Source organism: Malus sylvestris, chromosome 1 (genome assembly GCF_916048215.2).
Source record: "Malus sylvestris chromosome 1, drMalSylv7.2, whole genome shotgun sequence".
NCBI lineage: Eukaryota > Viridiplantae > Streptophyta > Magnoliopsida > Rosales > Rosaceae > Malus > Malus sylvestris.
The window spans coordinates 29172738-29184618 of NC_062260.1; positions in this window are offsets into that span (position 1 = coordinate 29172738).

Genomic DNA, 11881 nt, shown 5'->3' on the forward strand with positions numbered 1-11881 from the left:
GTTTGTGGTTCATGTTTTGGTCTTGGTGTTTGTTTGTTTACAAGTTCCTACATGTGGTATCAGAGCCACAAGACACAAACATGAGTTCAAATCTGTAAAGGAGAAAAGTCGAATGTGTTTATAAATAAATAAATAAATAACGGCTCTATAAACCATTGCCGAATGAGGGTTTTTCCCAGATTACGGTCAGTTTTGATTCCTTCAATGAATATCCATCTGGGTTTTTCCTTAAAATGTTAAAATCTTATATTTTTCAAATTCTAAATCGCTTCCGCGGTTCCTTTCGTGAATTTGAAATCAGTGATTAAAAGGTATGGAGATAAATGCTTTCGATGCTTTCGATTCTCTCTGATATCTGTGTATGTTTAAGAGCATATGAATGAGTTTTGTCGCTACAGTTTGTTTTAATTGATTGCTGCAGAAACATATTAAAGATATCAGTTTTGAATACAAATTTTGGACCTTGATTTAACTTTGATCGTTTTAAACTGTTTATCACATATATGAGACACCATTATTTGGTGTCTAAGGATTATATGATTGCTGCAGCATACGAACTGGTTTGAAGAACAAGTCTGTTTAATTGGTTTTTAAAGGCGAGTGGTACGACACCGTTTAAGAAATAACCTTTAGTTCAATTTTTGACCGTGATTAGTCTGGAAAGGGAGAAACTCGTGTTTTGTCAATATGGGGTTGAGAAAACCTTTTTTTTTTTTCCCATGATTTGCTTATTTGATGATAAGTATAGTAATTTAGTTGTATACATCTATCTTAAACATCATAGTTCTAATTGTTGAGAATTATTGCTTCCGCTGTGTTTATTATGAGTTCTACAGATTGAGGTAATTGTGGTTTCTTAATCCTTTGTAAGAATAAAGATGTATTCTGATCAACTAATTATGTTGTTAAAAACCATTGAACAAAGATCATGTTATCTGCATATTGAGATTATATTATTATTCTGGTTCTTCATATTGACGTTAACTTGTTCGTCATTCTATTATGGCAATGGTACGAGGTCCATGGGAATTGGGAGTAATGGCAATCCATATGGATGAGTCTTGAGCATTGATGGATAATTTGTTTCGTTGATTTGGAGCCGAGGAATTGCGATCGGGTTGTCGAATACGAGTCCAATGATGCATTCAGGTAACTCAGTTCACTATTTCATGCATAATTAATTGTTCTCCTATATGCGTGATTATAGTGCGATGAGTTGGAGCATAATGAATTAGGGCTTTTGCTATTCCGAGTATGCTTGTTTATTTTGTGAATGCACGATTAAACTCGAAATCCCTATAGATGCCAACTTATGATTTATGTGAGATGACTGGAATCATTCTTTCTGCATAAAGATTCATTAGACTAATATTTGATGTACACATTGCTCTTCTATTTTTGAGTTAGAGCCTGTGTAATTAGATTGGGTGGAAAATATTGTTTTGTAGCTATTTTGTTGTCTCAAGCAGATGTAAGATTTCTCATTAACTTGCTTGAAACTTGGAAGCTTGCATCATGATTTTCCATTATGAATTATGATAATAGAATTTGACTTATTGTTGCTACCAAATACCTGTGGCTTTTATGTGGGTCTGATTGGTTTGAATTATTCTAGAAAAGCAAAATTGGATTATACGAGTATCCATAATGACGTTTTTAAAATTATGAGTGTAATTCATATTCCAATTTTGGTTAGACTACATATAATAGGTTTTGGGGGTGTTGCCATATATGTGAATGATGTAGTTCGGAATCTTTGGGTTCGTTAATGCCAATATGTGCACTGTATAACCAAAAACATGTGAAGGCTCTTGTGTTAGTACCTGTATGAAATGATATAAATTGTTTGTTGGCAAGAATGCATTCTGAAACTCATCTCACTTGATATATTGTAAGTGTAAGTGTAAGAGATTTGATATTATGTATTAAATCTATAAGTACACTAAATTTTATTGGACGATTATCTTAAGTTCCTTAAAAAAAAAAAAACAAAAAAAAAAAGGGAGGTTGAGATCTTGATTATCTTGTTTTAATCAAGATGACTTGTGCCTTTATATCCAGACATTATCAAATTTTAGTTGATCTTGCTCGATGGGTATTGAACTAGTTAGGATCAAATTGAATGCAAGAATATTGTGCTTGCTATTCTGATTTTGATCATTGTTGAAACTGGTGATTTTGGGTTTATGTGAGATAAGTTTTTCCGAATGGATTGTGACTATCTTTTGATACATAGACTGTTTGCATAATGGTTTAGGTGTATTTGACTAAACTGAGATTATGCAATTGGTAAGGAATCGGGAATCAATTGGTTCATATCTCCGGTTTCTTTATTAGCTGTGCAGTACATTCTGCTTATGCTTAAGTGGGAGAATCATATGTTCGAATGTAAGCATAAGGTTACTTAGGCCGGCCATTATAATTCATTTGGATGCTTGAAAACCAGATTATGGTTTTATTGAAGCAATTGGTAATTATTTATGTTACTTAATTTGTTTAAGTACTCCCAGACCCTGCGTAAAGCGGGAGCCTTGTGCACTGGGTACGACTTAATTTGTTTAAGTAATGAGAAGTTTAGTGCTATTTGCCGGAATTAAACTTAACTTGATATAGTGGGAGCAAATCAATTTATGTGTTTGTTCTGGTCAAGTAAAATCACATTGTTGTAAATACAAATTGGATGAATGTGATCATGAAATTTGTTTGCATATTGGTTGCGGCAATTGATCACATTGATAAGACATTCAGTGTATTGCAATGACTGTTAGTTAATACAATTGATATTAACTTATACTTAACTTGTTTGTGTTAAGTATAGCCTAGATAAGTGGGAGCAAATTGGTTTGGTTTTGCTATATTGGTTCACATAATTACAAAGTGCAAATTAAGTATGTTGTGACTTTTGAGTTAATTCTGCGATGTAACAGAAAAGATTCTTAAGTTCAATACTTTAAAATGCATGGGTAAGATGTATGTGAGGTTAAGCTTTTGTTATCCAAAAGATTTGGTGGCTATATGAGTGGGAGCAGATGTCTTGGTTTACTTTTGAGCTTAGATACATTGCTATGAACATGAACTGGACATTGTGATTTGTAAGTTAAATCTGTATTTTGTGTTGCAGAGGCAATTATAAATTCATTGTTTTGGTTTATGTAAGCTGGTTGTGTCTATGTATTTGTGTGTTGGTGAATGACTTAATTATGTGATCACCTTTATAATAATTTGAGATGATTATCTGTTAGTGATCACTTCTATCTAAGTATGATTGGATAAACTGAGTACTTGAAACTGTTCTCATACTCAAGTGGGAGAATGTAAGAATATGAGTATGAGATAGAGAAGTTTTAGGACCGGTTATAGGTATTCAATTTGGATAGAAAGTCCTATTGATGAAAGGAATGCTGATCCTTGACTGAAAAGGATTTTGGTTAGCATCAGGAAACAAGTGTTTGTTTCCGATGAGGATTTTGATAGGAAATCCTGATCTATTTTGGTGAAGTCTATATGTATATATATAGTGACCTCTCTTCTCACAGAACTAACGCTCATATTGGACCATAACCTATCTGTGAGTCGAGCTCTTGACAATCTGCAAGAGAAGAGAAGGATCGCTGAAAGTTTGCTGCAATGGCTACGAGTTCTGGGCTGCTGCAGGTATGTTTTCCTTTCTGGTTATTTATGTGCACATAACTGGGTTGGTTTCCTTTTGTTTGTGGTTCATGTTTTGGTCTTGGTGTTTGTTTGTTTACAAGTTCCTACACTAATGCCATATGTGCTGAAGTTCCATACTTCAGATTCAACTCATTAACCCAAAAAATCATTTCCAAAGCCTTGAGAGATTTTCCATGCAAACTGGGAACTTGTGAACTCAGTAATTTTATCATCGAGCACTTTGCCGCCATGCTCTATTCCTTAGTCATCAAGCAATGTCAAAAGCGCATCGAGAGAAGCTTCACAAGCTCCGAAATCTTCCTACCCAAGCAATCTCACAAGGGGTTCTACAGCATTGGCCTTTACTAGGCAGAATGAAGATTCTACTGTACAGATGCCTTGGTGTGCAAGGCAGCCAAGTTCCGGTGCAGAGAAGCAGCCCAGGAAAACTGCACGCTTCTTAATCGGCTTGCTCAAGCTTTTGGAGCTTTCTGATAGCTGTTTAAGCGAAATGGCAGTGTATTGTTTTGTCAAAGAAGTTCCAGAAGGTAGTAGCTCCACCAGCACTGGTATAATACCGGCTTCAGCTACTTGTCTCTGCCATTCCTGATTTGTCGGAACTGTGAAATTAATGGCGAAGAGCTCCAACAGCATTCTCGGTTACCCGCCTTCTGCACAAGGCATCTCAGTTCCCATCAGTTAGACAATTGCAGATGATTTCAACTGCCTCAGCATCTAGAAGCCACCGCGCCATCTGCGCGTCCTTTGGAAGATTAGCAATGATCCCCATTGCAGCAGCTATCTCCTCCACATCATTAGAACTTTTTACAATCCTTAGAAAGGTCTCGACGCACCTTTGACTACGTGCTCCAAGAAAGTGCTGTCATTGCCGTCTTCTGTCAAGGAAAAGAGCAGATTCATGGCATTTGCCCTCACAGTAGGGCTATCAGTTTCGCATAATTGAAGCAATATTACTTGGACAGTAGAGAGCTGTGAATCACATGAAACATCATAGTGGCTCTTAGTACGTTCAGAACCACATGCCGAAAGAACAAAAACATTGCGCGAGAACTAATTGTGTTAACTGTCTCAACTTTAGTCTGATGTCGAACCCAGAAGAAGATTGGCACATTGCATGGAAGGTTTTGAGAATGCTTGGTTTATGTCATGTCCGGTTAAAGATACGGACTTTTAAATTTTAGGTTTCAATAAAATTGTTTTTAGATTTTAGCCTGGTTTTCAAAATCTAATATAAGTCCTTATTTTTAAAACTTACCATATTTAAGTAATTATAGCACATTTATTATTTATAAACTTACCATTCGAAATTCTTTACCCATCCACAATTAAAATCTTATTTTCCCACCCTCTATTATTCCAAAAATAACCCTTATTACAGCACCAGCACCACACCATCATTATCTTGTTTCGACCTCCAGTCTCCCCTGGAACTTCCTTTAGCAGCAAAACGTGTCAATTAGCCAACCCAGAATCCAATACCATTTTCTCAATCTTGTCCACAAGCTATGTATCTCTATATTTTGTACTACTGCAACAAGTCACTTGCACTTGTAGCAACTATCAAGGAATGAAGTTCAGGGTAGTAAAAAAAAAACAAATTAAAAAGTTATAATTACCGCTGTGATGACGCTCGATCTCAAACTCCACAACCATTCAAATTCAATGGAAATTGAAATTTAAGCTCCAAATGAGAAGTGACTTGCCCCAAAGGAGAGGAGCACTCCTCTTGCCCTTCCTCCACCACCACAACTTTGCCGTGCTCCTCCTGATCCTTCGTGCTTTCGGCAGTGGTGGTCGGTGCAGAAACCGAGAAGAGAGATGAAACGAAATAGAGAAATGGTGACGAAGAGAGACGATGGGGGGAGAAATGGGGTAGGGGTTTAAAAGTCTTTTTATAAAAATTATAAACATGTTATTAATACTTCTGAGATAATTACTAAAATATGAGTGAAAAAATAGGATAATGGGGTGGGCTTTTCAGCATTCAAAATTTATTCAAAATTCAAATTCTTATTGTTAAAAAAATTCAACAACAAAACAAAAACAATTTATACATAACTTTCGGTACCATATTTTATTCATAGGTACGAAAGTATCGGTACATAAGTTTCGATACAAATGTATCAATACATAACTTTAGTTACCTTATTTTACTCATAGATACATAAATATTGGTTTATAAGTTTCAATACTAATGTATTAGTACATAACTTTCGGTACGAATGTATCAGTACAAATGTGTCGGTACAAATGTATTCAGTATGTAACTATGCAGCTTCTTGAGTGGCGTTCGATGTGGCAAGGTGCATAATAGCCTCAGCTACCTGCTCGGGCAAGGTTGGCGATAATGAGCTGTGACAATACAAAAGTTCAAACAGCGGTACCTTCTCTAATCATTTGCAGGCCATTTTGTGGTAAGTTGGAGAGGTGAAGAAGAGCTTTGACTCCAACTTTCCTCTTTTCAATATCACCTTCTGAAAGGAGTTCAAGAAGCTGTCCTAGTGCCCCGTCTTTTACAATGGACAGTTTGTTGTGGTCTGTCAATTCAATTTCTGACAAAGTTCTAGCCATAAGAATTTTGACTCTTCCGGTCCTGCATCAAATTTGGTCTCCTCCTTGGTTTCATTGGATTAAGCTTACCACTTGATGATATGGTTAAAAAAAAAATCCTGGTCCTACTACTTGTGGAGGAGTTTCAGTAATTGTCATGATCGACTTCTTGGTGATTTATGTCTAGGTATTGATTATCACAATTCTTTTTTTCCGGAGTTATTTGTTGTTATTATTGGTAAATTATTTGCACATATATTTATAACAAAATGTGTTCAATATATGTAATCATCATGCATAATAATAGATCACTTATTTGTGTAGAAATAAAAGTGGCAAGAGCCCGTCTCTAAAAGAGCTCAAAATATTTTATTTGGATGTAAAATATAAATGTATCCCTCATGAGGTTTGGCTTTCCCTGGATTCTTGTGCTCTACTTAGTACGTATAAGAATAATATTTGTATCTGAAAATGCCCCATAAACTTATACATTTTTTGGGTCAAATTGTAGAGATCATTCATAAAACAAAGTCTAAAGTGGACAAATTACAAACTACGAAGCCCTAGAAAGGACCGGTATACAAAAAGAAGACGCCACTTATATAAATAAAGCATGTATTATTAGGTCCTAGAATGGCTAAGATTATAATTTTAATTCGATACATATATATTAATCATGTATCAAAAAATCACCCAATTTCATACGCTTATATTTCTTGGTCTCATAAAAGCTTAACTATATTCTAAACAAGTTATTTAATCAAAGAAAATGATCGTTTGATAATCATTTCATTTCTATTTTTTTTTTTCAAAACTCATTTAGAAACTGTTTTTGGTTTTTAAAAATTGAAAGATATTTTGATGAATTTTCAAAATATGGCTTGATACTGCTGGTAATTAAATATCATACATATACATTTACCTAATTCTGCAAAATATTGCTGGTAATTAATTAAGCTTGATCAGTATTAGCACCTGTGTGTGTTTACTGCAAATTGAGGTTAGAAAGAAACTAGTATAATGCATATCCTACAACTCTTTACAATATGGTGAAATTAAACTGAGATAATCCGGAAAATTAAGCAGAGGTGTGTGTTTTTTGAAACCAATTAATGTAAAATTAAATGTGGTTATATTTAAAATAAAAACAATTATCATTAAGTAAAGCCAGTACTTTTGAAACCAATGGTATATGGAGCCAAATTCATTACCGTTGCCATACGCTGATATGCAGAACCTATTTATTTGAAATTAATGAAGGTAGAAGGCTGGCCGTACTGGAGTAGCTACTTGAAGTTGATGGAGATCTGTAACTTATGGATGAAGGCTGTCGTATTTACACCACAAAGTGCTTTATGGAAGCCATTTTCTCTCATTTGAGAGATCTGCTCAATATCCACATTTACAGAAAACCAGACGTGTAAGTACGTAGATAACATATATAATTAGAGAATAAAAAAACTGAAACGAAAAGAAATATTGCTAAAGTACTGGAAAATTAGATAGATAGAGATATATATATGTGTGTGTGTGTGTGTGTATGTAGAGAGAGAGAGAGAGAGAGAGAGAGAGAGAGAGAGAGAGAGAGAGTATGAAGCCCTAGTCATCGAACCTCAGTGATGGTGCGGCCCTTGCTTCATAAACTCAAACGACCACGCTAGGTAGGCAAATATATATATGCAAAGAAGCATACAAGAGTGATATTGGTTCGGCTCGTCTCAAAGAGTATGTAGTACTAGTCTTTGTTGTGCATCGTGACGATTTATGATCGAAGATAAGCTAGTTATCAGAGATATGAGCCAGAACCAATATCACACCATGTCTGCTTTTGCAAAAACAAGTATTAGGGCTCGTACTCGTACACGCTTAAGCTCTTTTGATATACTGAATTGGAGCTTCCACCTCTATTTATAAGAGCAAGTAGGAGCTTAGCTTAGCTTGCCAGTCGTCTTGATTAGTTAGGTAATCTACAGATGGTTCCTGTAAGGGAGCACACAGTAGGATAAGGAAGGAACATTTTTCATAAACATATCTTTAGGAATCCCACTAACACTATAATCCCTTTCATCCCCTCTCTCATCAACTTTTTTAATTAATAAAACCCCATCAGCAGTAGCATAACATAATGGAGGCACGTGATTAATCAAGATCACCAATATTGCATGCCAGGGCATCAATGTCGTTCGACTTGGACGTCATTGTGGTGGAGTAAGTATACGAAACACAGAGTCACAGACACGTGGCATTAATTATAATATTTCACTCAAATTAATGTTGGTATATATGCCATGGGTCCAGCCCCGATTAAAGATGGTTTGAAATCTCTATAAGTCTATAGAGAGCTAATGATGCATTGAAGAATACTACATTCAAAGGAATGTAATGGTTGGTTCATATAATCAAACATGGGAACTCTATGTGGTGCATGAATTATATATGGAGTTCCAAGACTACTGCATTGGATGGTGCATGAATGTTGATAATGGTGGAATTAATTCTTGGACTCACTAGGATGTTCCATCCATGCATGTAAAAGAGGTGACATTCACCATTGTGGATCATCCAAAAGCAAGCATACCACCCCAAGAGAGAGAGTGAGAGAGTTCTAAGAGTTGTTCCACTCCAAGGTTGAGAATGAGTGTTTCACCACAAATTGTGTAAGTAAGATTTAGAATGTTATACTTTCTTGTATTCATCAAGCCTTGTCTTTGGCTTGGTAATATTGTTCTTACTGTACCCATTATTTTGATATAGTGGAAGATTGATTGATGCCTTGTGGACAAAAGTAGAAAATGTTGCACCATATAAATCCTTGGGGTCTATCTTTTTACCTTACTTTGTGTTTTTCTCTATCCTATAGTACCGTTGATGCTAACAATTATAACACATAAATTTATTTATTCGTTGATATATACTTTAAAAGTACGACATATTAATCATTTCCATCTACCCTTATTATAACAACTAAAATTATACACCGCCTAACTTGTATTTTCGTTATCCATAAAAATTCCTCAGTGCACACACCACTCTTTCTTAATTATATACGGGAATTACAAATCTAAGCCATGAAATCTAAAAGCTAAAAGAAGAGAGAAAATATATAGTTTTTTACTTCTTCAAGAAAGGGAACAACTTTGGAGATCTCTTGCCATTCCTTTTCTTTCGCTACTTTTGAATTCAAATCCCTTCATTTGGGTCAAAAAGAGGACTTACTAGTTAATTAAACATACATGATGATAGTCCTTGAAACATACGAGAGGAAAGTCTTCCAACAGAATAAAGCTGAGAGACAGTGAGCACTTTTGCCCTAACTAGCTAATTTAGTAGGGTTTGTTTTTCTTACAAAATTAAGATGGAACCGGATCCCTTCTGGACCCAAAGGAACTGAGTCATCAAATGATCCAGACCATTGAAATTTGATACACCGGCTACAATTATTATAACTTTTAGAGGGGGCCTCATATTTGTAATCGTTAGATCAAATTTCAAAGGATCAGATCATTTGATCCTTGAGCTCAGTTCCTTTAGGTCAGGAGGGGATCCGGTTCCAATTAAGATCATAGTTTAAGCAGCGCCGCCAAGTCACTATACAGTTCTAGATTTATTCATACGGTCCTAATATGTTTATGATTACTTTGAAACAGTGGTCCTTAATTTTCATATCACATGTTTAATTGATAAACGAGATGGTTTTCGTACATTTTTTTTCTTTTTTTTTTTAATTCAAAACTCTCTTTATTTTGACATTGAGATTCAATAAAGCAAAGAAAAATTATGGGAAGAAATAGAAATAGGGATGTGCAAAAAGAAGAAAGTATGTGCATATAAAACATTTTCTTTGATTAATTATTTATTTTATAATGCATGCTATGACATGTATTTAGATTTTATGCATGATATTCATGTAGCTGTTTGGTCATCTATTATATTATGCAAAATCTAGTCCCAAAAAAGTCATTACAATTATATAAAGATAAAAGGAGTGGTCATGATATTTTTTTCCACATAGAGTTCTCTAATATCTGTCATGGTAATTTTACAGTTAAGATCATCATATATAGCATGAGCTTGAACTGATATTAGGGTTGCAGTAGTGACACAGTTGAAGTTATGGTTTAGGGATAACGAACGGTCATCTTTGGAAAGGACTTTTGGAATATCAGAAATTGTGAGAAAAATTTCTCGTTTATCTAACTTTTAGAAATCCTACAAGCTGGAACTTTGTTTTGCCGTATGATATGATCCGATAATTGATATTCGAATGAGAGAATATATTATGTATTATAGACATAAAATATTCCACCAATTCATCCATTTGATTTGAAGCCAGTGCTGAAGAATATATATGCTAGTTGAGTTAACTACTTCATTGCGCGTATATGGCACTTCTTGTAAGAGAATAAAATCTTCCATTGCATTGCATGCATGAACTAGTTCTTTTGGTTCAAGAAATTGATAGTAGATAATTGACTTGCAACAACACTATCCCAGCAGAATAATTTACACCAAACCGCTGTAATCTGTGTAGCAATCCGAATATTATTCCTCCACCATCATTATCATCCATAATGCGTCTGTTTTCAAACCCTCAGGAAGAGGAGAATCTCTTGGGTGGTAACTTTCATGCCACATTATTCGTACGTTAAAAAAACAAACGAAGTGTCTCTTGCACTCGAGTTTATGGTAATTATCGAGATGGGCCCATGTGGGATCCGGCTGCATGGGTCTATCTTGTGTTTGTCTTTGGCAAACTAGCGACATGACATAAAAAATCTCGGGTAATGTTAAGAAGATTAAATTTATAGATAAAATTTTGTAAACTAAATGACATGGAAGTTGATGATTGAATTATTACTTAAACGTTTATAAACGTACTCATTTCCTATTGGTGATACATCATTTGGTTTGCATATTTTGTCTACAAATTTGGTCTCCCAAGCATTACCCAAAAAATCTCTAACAAAAATCTAAGAATGGGTCCATTTTAGAAGTGGCAAATTAACTCATTAGGTTGCTAATGTGTACCGTTAAGACCAGTTTAATTTGATATCACATTAATATCGATGTGAGATTTATAGTGGTGATAATGGTGTAAGATGAAATCATACTAAATGGGTCTTAATGGGTACCCATTAACAACTCAATGGATTAATTTGCCACCTCTAGTCGATCCCCATTTTATTATAGTTAAATGATTTTTTTTTTTACTTGTAAGTAAGATATCTTAAATTTAATATATCTCTATATCGCAAGTTCACTAAATTATGGATGGCTCATAGTATGACTGACAAATCCCAACCCTAACATCGTTGTGGATGCAAATTTCTTTCTCCTTGATCTTGAACAAAATTGCACCTACAAAACAATTAACACATTTGGTTAAGGCCAAGAGCCTCACGTGCCCACGATGAATTGGGGGGGGCTTTGGCTGAAGAACCTCTGATTTAGAGAGTTTTTGGAGTTTTGCAAGAGTATGAACTTAGATTTTTAGAGAAAATAGGGTAGTTTATATAGAGCATGGCCGGTCCCTTTTGGAGAAAAGGTGGCCGGCCCTTTGGGATGTTTTTGAGTGTATTTTGTGGTTAATGGGTGATTTAATTGATAATTAATGAATTAATTAGGAATAAATCCATTAATTAGCCAATTAACTCAATTT